Here is a 9,478-nt window from a genome sequence, read left to right on the forward strand (position 1 = left end):
TTCAGAATTTTTTGTTTTTCCAAATTTCAAATTTTATTTGAAATGAATTTTATCAATGTTTTCAAAAGAAATTCATTTAAAAAATGTTCACTTTTTAAAAAAAAATCTGGATTTTCTTTTTTTTGTCCAGGTTCCTCGTTCCCTATGGAGTGGACGCACCCTACAAGGATTGATCATCAATGCTCGTGGGCTTTCTATACCGGCAAGAGACTAAGAAGACGTCTCTTGACCGCACCGTCCAAATGTTGCACTGTTGGTTTTTGGATGTAAGAAAACAACTTATATTCTAGATTCATTTTTGAGAGATCAACTAGATTTTTTTAAATTTGAATAATTTTAAATTAAAAAACATCATAAAACGGAAATATAGTGCATAATTAATGTTCATAATTTTTCGGAAAAATAAACTAAATTTTAGTTTGAATTCAAATAATTTTAAATTAAGAAATATAGATAAAAATATAGTGCAGACTGAATGTATGAAAATTCTTTTGGAAAAATCAACGAATTTTTTGTTTGAATTCCAACAATTTTAGGTTTGAAAACCAAGAGAAAAGAAAATACAGGTCAGAATGAATGTACCTATTTTTTTCTAACAAATCAACTAGTTATTGATTGAATTCAGATAATTTTTAATTTTAAATCTAGATAAAAGGAATTATAGTGCTCAATCTATGTACGTATTGTTTTTGGACAAATCATCAAATTTATTTTTGAATTCAAATCATTTTAAAATTTAAAACTGAGAGAAAAGAAAATATAGGTCTCAATGAATGTAAGTAAATTTTTCTCACAAATGAACTAATTTTTGTTCAAATTTGAAGAATCAAGATGAAAGAAAATATAGTTCATAGTGAATGTACGTAAATTTCTTGCGGACAAATCAATGATTTGTTTTAATATGAATAATTTTAAATTTGAAAATCTAGATAAAAGAAAATATAGGTCAAAATGAATTTACGTAAATTTGGTGAAATCATAAAATTCAAAAGAAACCATGGGTATTTAGTGAAATCAATGAATTGTTAAACTATGTTTTTTTGTACTCTTATAATCATTGGATTTTCTTCGAAACGAAGGTCTTTGGCATCGGCCTATTTGGGGGAAAATCAGGCAAAAACTGATATTAGGGCATCTCCAACACTCTGCGGTAAAACGCCAACAAACATTCGGATGTTTTTTGCGACCCAACACGGTGCCCAAAACGTTCACCCGTCCGAAATCCCTCAAATCGAAAGCAAATATGGGGGAGGTTGTGTCCGTTCAGACTTAGGCCATGATGGGCACGTCTAGCCTCAGCGGACGCCGTGGTGTCGGACAAGGAGTACCTGGATCTCCTCCTCGAGCAGTCCCTCCATGACCACGATCCGGCATCTCCCTCGCGGCTTTGCCATCACGTCATGGAGGAGCCGACGTCGCCGGCTCGACGTCGCGTGAAGTAGGAGTCCCCCTTGCAACCACGGCTTCCGAATTGGATGCCTCGTCAAGGAGAAGGTCAAGAAGGAGCACCCCCTCCCTGCCACGCAGCACGTTCGGCCATTTTGGCTAGTCGGTGTTACCGCCACGCTACAGCTAGTGCGACAAGGCCGTGAAGGAGGAGGATCCCTCCCGGGCGCCTCTTTGCATTACCTCGGGCGCGATAGTGACAAATCACCACACATCACCCTGACGGAGGCTGAGAGGGCGACGTGGGAGGAGGAGCGGTGCAACGCGCAACGCCAAGCCATGTTCGTTACGTTAGACGTCGCGCCAGAGTGGGTCCGCAATGACCCCAATCTTGCAGAGGCCTGGGCCGTCAACCGATATAGGACCCATGCAACATCCAAGAAAGCAAAAAAGAACGCCAGCGAGAGCAAGCCAAGGTGTAATCCAGGAGGGACTGTCAGCCAAACATAGCGAAGCATGTGCTTGACAATAGATCAGTGTGAATCGCGCGGTGAGTGGAGGTACTGACAGTCATGATTAACTGCAAAGGAGCATCGGCCACCACTGGTTCAACGACATCGCCGAGGGCAAGGTCTGTCAGGGAGCCCCGCCCGATTAGGGATGTAGTGAGGATCCCCCCATTGGTGAAGAAGGCATGCGGCGACGAGCACGCCGATAGTGAAGGATGGCGTTACCTATATATTTATAAGATGAAATCATGTACAAATACAAGGTTTACAAGGTATATGAGAAGTTACAAACTAATACAAATAATAAGTCTTAACAATCAAGATTGCCCTCGAGGATTCACTGCTTGTCCTCGCCCGGTTTATGTAAATGTATCGTACTTTATTTATTCGGTTTGCGTAAAATTTCTCTGTTTGGTTCATTTTTATGTTCGAAAATGCATGCAGGCATTTCGGGTATAGTAATGGATGGCCAGCTCCCGAATGTGTGTTTGCGGACGAGTCCGTGGACAGATAGTGACATCCTTTATCTATCACTGGCTTTATACCTTTTTATTAAAACTACGTGCATATTGCTTCATACACATTACCCCATAAACTTTGATCTTTTTTGAAAAAGAACTAAGAATGCGGATTTATCCAATAAAAATAAACATAAAAAATATTTATCCATATATGTGGTTACTTGGCGATCCCAAACTATTTGCACTTATAACCAAATCCGAGGTTCCTGGATTATGTTCGCTTATTTTTTTGACGTGTTCCTTACCGCGCAAAGACTTCCCGCGTCTCTCAATTTTTTTATCTCCATATATATCACCGGATAATTTTAATCGCCACCATCTCCTCCACCTCCCCATTTATCCAACTTCCCGATTCCAATCTACGCCGGCGTCACCCCGTGCGACGCCCATCCCCGCACCCCGCGCGCCGCCCATTCCCGCACCCCGCACAGTGTAAGCCTCGCCCTCATGGGGTGCCCTCCGCCCCTTGCTCCGCCCGTCGGCGACTCTCGCTTTCCTCTATCGGCAAGCTCGCTATTTGGAGCCGTCAACGCCATCATCCTCACCGTCACGAAGCCATGCTCCTCCCGACGTCGTCCTCGCGGTCACGAAGCCGCATCCACGCAGGTCTCATTCTTCACTTGAAGCTCCGCCGCACATTCCGTTGGTACACCACCACGCAAGCAGCTCTCGCCTTCATCCAACATCTTCAGCCTCCACCATGTCAAGCAGGTGATCCTTGATTCCCATAGCCCCTACAGTTTTATCATCAAATCAACCAAACTGGCCTCCTTCATTTATGCATCTCAAGTCTGGATCATCTTCTCCTTCGTCTCCTTACTTCCTTCCTATAGGCAATGCACTCTAAGTGTTTGGTGAATTGTTTGCTTGCCTGGAATTCAATTCTGACATATGTGAGCAACCGTTTGGTCAAATCTAATTTTAGATGGCAAAACTCAACAGTAGTACAATGTCACACCCTAGCAAGTTCATGCATTAGAGTGTTTGCATCATGTTTATTTCTTCCAGAAAGATGAAATGGGGATAACAGAACCCCCAGCACCCCCTTAAACCAACTAGGGTTTACTAAAATTGGTATCAATGAACCAAAAATGCCCTTCACAAAATGTTCATCATTTCTGGATTGGGCTAAAACCCCTGGCAAAAATGGTGCACTCTTTTCTAGGACATTTTGGATTTTTTGAATTAAATCATAAGTATTTGAATTTGGGCATTTAAATACTATAAAATATTTTAAATGCTCAAATAATTCTATAAATAAGTGTGGGCTGTTGGAAATAATCTAAACAGAGCCTATAATTATTTTCAGGATTTTTGTAAGTGCCTAACTATTTTTAATAAAGCCCTAAAGTTACAGAAAAATGGAAAAAGAAAACAAATCAGAAAAGAGAGAGAGAGAGAGAGAGAGAGAGAGAGAGAGAGAGAGAGAGAGAGAGAGAGAGAGAGAAAGGCCAGAGGCCACTTACCTGGCTGGCCCGGCCCATCTGGCCTGTGCCAGCCATCACCTACCTCTGCCAGTAGGCAGAGGAGGGACACCGCGACACCGCCGAGCTCGCCACGCCACCTCCCTCCCTGCCTGTCGTCGCCCGCGCCAGCGCGACGCCTTGAAGCGCCTCTGCGGCCTCCCCTCGACCCCCTGGACACCACACTTCCCCCTGCTCTCTCCCTCGCTCCCCCGAAGCCATGGCCGACGCAGCCGCCGCCGTCTTGCCGCCGTAGCCGTAGCCACGGTCGTCCCCGTGCCGCGCTACCCTATCCACCAGCTCCGCCACCATCCTCTCCGTCGAGCAGACTGAGCCCCGAGCGCTCGTTTGCCCTGAAGCCACCGCGTCGACCTCATCTTCACCGCCCGTCGCCGGAGATCCACTTCACCGCCCCGCTTGCTCCGGCTTGTCCCCGACTCCTCTGACCCGCTCGCCCGACGCGCCGTGAGCCCTGCTACCTCCTGCTCCTCCCTGTTTGCCTTCCTGTGCACCAAAGCGACCACACCGAGCTCGCCCGCACGCGTCGCCGCCTCTGCATGTCGCCGTCGTGGCCACAACCATGCTGGCTCAATTCCGAGCACGCCATCGCGTTCATCGCAGCCCAAGCAGCCCGTAGCACCGCTCCATGCGCCTCGCCATGCTCTGTAGCCTCAGGTTCGACCTCGCCCGAACTTCGGCGACCGCCAAGTTCGTCGCCGGCGTCATTCCCGGCCACCCCGAGCTCCACCACTACCACTAAACGACGCGGCTTGCTCCCCGCGTCACGTAGCTGCTCTCCGCCGTCGATTTGGTCGCCGGAGCACGAAACCCGCATCGCCCCGCCGCATCTGGCCTTGCCGGCGGCTAAACGCCGGCGAGTTTGACCCCATTTGACCATGTTTGACCCGTGTGGGCCCAGGTTGACTCCCCCCTGAGCCTATGACAGGTGGGGTTGGCCTGTTAATTAGGTTAGGATTAGTGCGAACTAATTTTAGTTAGTTTAGGTCACTAACATGCGGGCCCAGGCCCACTGACATTTTAGTTTGTACTACTTAATTCTGTTAGTTAGCTGAGACACTGACAGATGGGGCCCACCAGTCAGGTTTGACCTGGGCTGGCGCCTTTGACTCGCCTACGTCACAGTGACGCAGTGCTGACACAATTATTTATTTTCTGGATTTATTCTTATATAGGAAATTCTAGAAAATAGCCAAAACTTCTAAAAATCATAGAAAATCAACCATAGCTCCAAATCAAACAAATTATATATGAAAAATGATCAGAAAAATTCAATATTTCCATCTGTAATGGTTTCATGCATGACAAAACACTTTAACCCTACTGTTTAGGTGAAACAAGCTAATACACTTATTATGCATAAGAACTTAAGCTTCCATTTGAATCTTTGATTCAAATGGACCCATTTCAACTTGTTTCACATTGCATTAGGCAGGACACATCATTTTGCCATGTCATAGCATGCATCATATTGTTGCATATTGCCATGTGTTGATTATATTCTGTGTGTCTTTCGTGGTAGGTTCTGCCTCCGAGGATATCTCTGAATATCCAACTGAAGGCAGTACCCTACTACCACTCCATCAGGCAAGCAGCCCCATTGATAAAATCGATACAATCCCATGTTCTCGCCTCTGCTCTCATTTACTACATTAAGACAACAACGTTTCAAACTGCTGTGTGCTACGGTAGTTGAACCCTTATCCTCTGCATGACCTGTCATTGCCACAGTAACTAGATGAAACCCACTAGCATGTGTAGGAGTTGATTGAGCCATATTTGTGTTTCCTACCTTGCTATGCCTGCTATGCTTAGAGTTGTGTCAGGTCTGGTTCATCTGGGCGATGGGCTAGAGTGAAATGATTATGTCGGTAATGTGAGAGATGTGTTGAACATGATTTGGTAAAGGTATCGATGAGAGGCCATGTAGGAGTACATGGTGGGTTGTTTAATTGATGTTGTCCCTAAGAACTGAGATCTGTATGTGTGATTTTAAGAATTAGCTACTACCATGCATTGGGATCCTTAATTGACCCTCTCGGCTTCTTAATCACCCTAGTACTCTGTCCAGGAGTTGCAAATAGTTTCTGGTGTTTGTAGGTTATGTGTTGGTGGCCGTGCGTAGAGCTGACCCTAGGGGTGGGCTATGATGCGGTAGATACACCGTGGCACGGTGTACCAAGTCACCCGTTTGGTGTCTCGGGAACCCTGTTCACATCGTTCGGGGCCGTATGTGGAAACCTCGGCCGGACTCCCTACGGATGGAACCTGGATAGGCGATAAACCTGGACTAGATACTTGAGTGTTTAGGTAGGCCGTGGCCGACACCCTCGTTGGGCTTCCGCTTGAAGGTTGCCGAGTACATGTCGTGTAAACGACGGTAAGTGGTGAGAGCGTGTATGAAGAAGTACACCCCTGCAGGGTTAACATCATCTATTCGAATAGCCGCGTCCGCGGTAAAGGACTACTTGGTTGCCTATGCAGTTCATAGACAAGTTTATGGTTACTACTAAAAGACTCAAGATAAGTGTGAGTACCGAGGATGGCCCTCTCGTAGGATGACGAGGGAGGACCCCGGTGGAGTATTGTGTTGGTGATTAGTGGAATCGTGTGTGAAAACTATTTTACTAGCAGTGTCTCGTAGGATAGCTTAGCCAAGAGTCAAAGCTGGCTTGCTGCAATAACTCCACCACCTTCTTGAGAATGAGCATGTAAAGTAGGTTCTGTTGTAAGACTTGATGAGTACCTTTGTACTCATCTTTGCTTTAATTGTTGTTTCAGACGACAACACCGCCCCCTCCGATGGGTTTTATGTAGACCTCGACGTCGATGAGTAACTTGCCACCCAGGTGCTGATCCTGGCCATGGAGGGCCCTATGTAGATAGACAGGCTTCGAGAAGCCTTCTTTCTTTCTAGTGTCTGTACTCAGACTATTTGCTTCCGCATGTGCTTGTATGCTTGTATGACTTGAGTGTCGGGTCATGTGACCCCTACCTGTATGAACATGTTATGTATGGCTCTCTAGAGTTTTTAAATAAAGTACTTGAGTTGTAGAGTTTTGTTGTGATGCCATGTTGTATTTGCACATGTCGAGCATATTGTGTGTATGATTGAAATGCTTGGTATGTGTGGGATCCGATAATCTGGTTGTTTATCCTTGGCAGCCTCTCTTATGGGGAAATGTAGTCTAGTGCTCCTTGAGCCATGGTAGTCCGCTACAGCCCGATTTACAGGAGTCCTGCTAGCCCAGCACTACAGCTCAGGACACTTGACTGGCCGGCATGTGTTTCACTTCGTTCCTATGTTTGTCCCTTCGGGGAAATGTCACACAGTGACTTCCGGAGTCCTTCCTAGCCTGCTACAGCCCGGGTTCCTCGGAGTCCTGTTAGCCCAGTGCTACAGCCCGGATTCACTCGCTGATGACCGACATGCTCGATGTGATTCATGTATGCATGTCTCCATAGGTCTGTGCCGCTTTGGGTTCACGACTAGCCATGTCGGTCCGGGTTCTCTGTCTTATGGATGCTAGCGATACTATAATATATGTGAGCCAATAGACGCAAATGGTCCCGGGCCATGGTAAGGAGACACCCGTGGGGATACCGTGCGTGAGCCCGCAATGTGATATGAGATGTTACCGGCTAGATCGATGTGACTTGGAATCGGGGTCCTGACAGCGTTGGCATCAGAGCCGGACTGCCTGTAGGTTCGTTGAGCCAAACTGGTCGATGTCGAATCTAGAAATGCTTTAGTTATATGTAGGGGAATTGATTGTGGGAGGGAACGTAAGGCTCTTTTACTCCTTTACCTTATGCCCTCTGATCTGAGTCATTCTCTTCTCTTTCTACGTGGGTTAAGGACTAGGCTCTCTTCTTTCTATCAGGTTCACGTGTTACTAATCTGTAGTAGCTTATAGGATTGTTGTTACCAGCCATAGTACAGTTTCTACTACTTTTAGTATGTTACCAGTTGCATCAGAACCTTGATATGATGTTGTTGAGTGGTATTGCAAACTGTTGTGGATGTCTCAAATCTTTTTCTGATCATTTACAGCCGTTATGTTGTCCGATTTCCCCTAGAAAATTCTAATGCCTTTGCATTATTCTGTGCTTTCAGATGGCCACCCGTTCGCAGAACCAAGTGGTTTGTCTGACCCGGTGCCTCGATGTGCCCGGCCACACGGCCATGTTGGTTCGAGTGATGGTCGAGTTAGGTTATCGGTGGTATCCGGAATATACCATCGAGGAGCAGTTCAGAGACTTCATGTCACATCCCTAGTTCTGGCCTGACCTATGCTTGCTTCCATCTGTGCATCATGTTTAAATTTTTGAAACCTGAACTGAGGAATTTAGAAGCCTCAAAACCCTAAATAAAAGAAGGGCAAAAACCCTAAATAAAAGAAGGGCAAAAACCCTAAAATCTCATTCATTGTTCCAAAATGCTCTTCTTAGATGTTTAATATTTTTGGCAAGGGTTTTGATCCAAACCAAAAATATTGAACATTTTTAAGGATTTATTTTTGGGACTTTGAATTTAAATCATTAGCTATTTGAATTTGAATTATATTCATATAATTAGAATATAATTTCAAATACCCCTGAAATATTTTATGAGCTTTTGGAAAAGTCCATCTAGCAAAATAAAAATATTCAGAGGAGTTTTTGGCATTGTTTGAATTTGTTTAAATTCAAAACAATGGCAAAAGATATTAATAAAAGAAAACAGAACAATAAAACAGAGCAGAGAGCACATACCTGGCGACTTACCTGTGAAGCCCACCTGGTGGCCCAACAGGACCGGCCCAGTGCGGCCCAGCCCACCCTGTTCCTGTCGTCTTCCTCCCCTCGCACCGAAGCAGCTCGGTGGCGAGTGCTGGCGATGCCCCGGCCACCTCCTGCTTGCCGCCTTCCCCTCGTCGCCCTGGACCCCGTCCGCGACGCCACGCAGCCCCTGGCCCTTCTCACTCCCTCTGTGCTCCTCCCCCTTCTCTGCTCTCTCCCGCAGCACCACCGACACGCCACCATTGCCGCCGACGCTGATTGCCGCAGCCACCGGCCACCCCTCGCCCTCCCGCTGAGCTCAGGAGCTCCGCCACTTCGTCCTCAACCCACCTCACCGAGCCACGCCCCTCCAGAAGCCCCCGAACGACCTCACCGGGCTCGTCTTCGACCTCGGACCCGCCGGCCATCACCGTCAAATTCGTCGGCTCCGGACCGTCCCCGACCTCGCCGAGCGTTCCGTCGTCATCGCGGTGAGCCCCGTCGTGTTTCCCCTCTCTCCATTCGCTCGCCCCCATGCTGTACCCGCCGTCTCACCGCAACCAGAGCACGCTGCCGCCGGCCATGTTGCCGTCGCGGCCATGGCTTGTTTCGGTCGCGTCCGAGCACGGCTTTGAGCTCGTGGGGCTCACAGGAAGCCCATGCGCAGCTCAGCTTGTCCAAAACCCCACCAGGGCCTCGCGCCGTTACCACCCGAACTCCGGTGCCGCCGCGAGCTCCGTTCCGGCGAGCCCCGGCGTTCCCGTAGCCTCCCACCTACCCCATCAGATGCGGGAGAGCCCGGGCTACGCCCCGGTGCCCT

The sequence above is a fragment of the Triticum dicoccoides genome, chromosome 1A (assembly GCF_002162155.2).
Source record: "Triticum dicoccoides isolate Atlit2015 ecotype Zavitan chromosome 1A, WEW_v2.0, whole genome shotgun sequence".
In the NCBI taxonomy this organism is placed as follows: Eukaryota; Viridiplantae; Streptophyta; class Magnoliopsida; order Poales; family Poaceae; genus Triticum; species Triticum dicoccoides.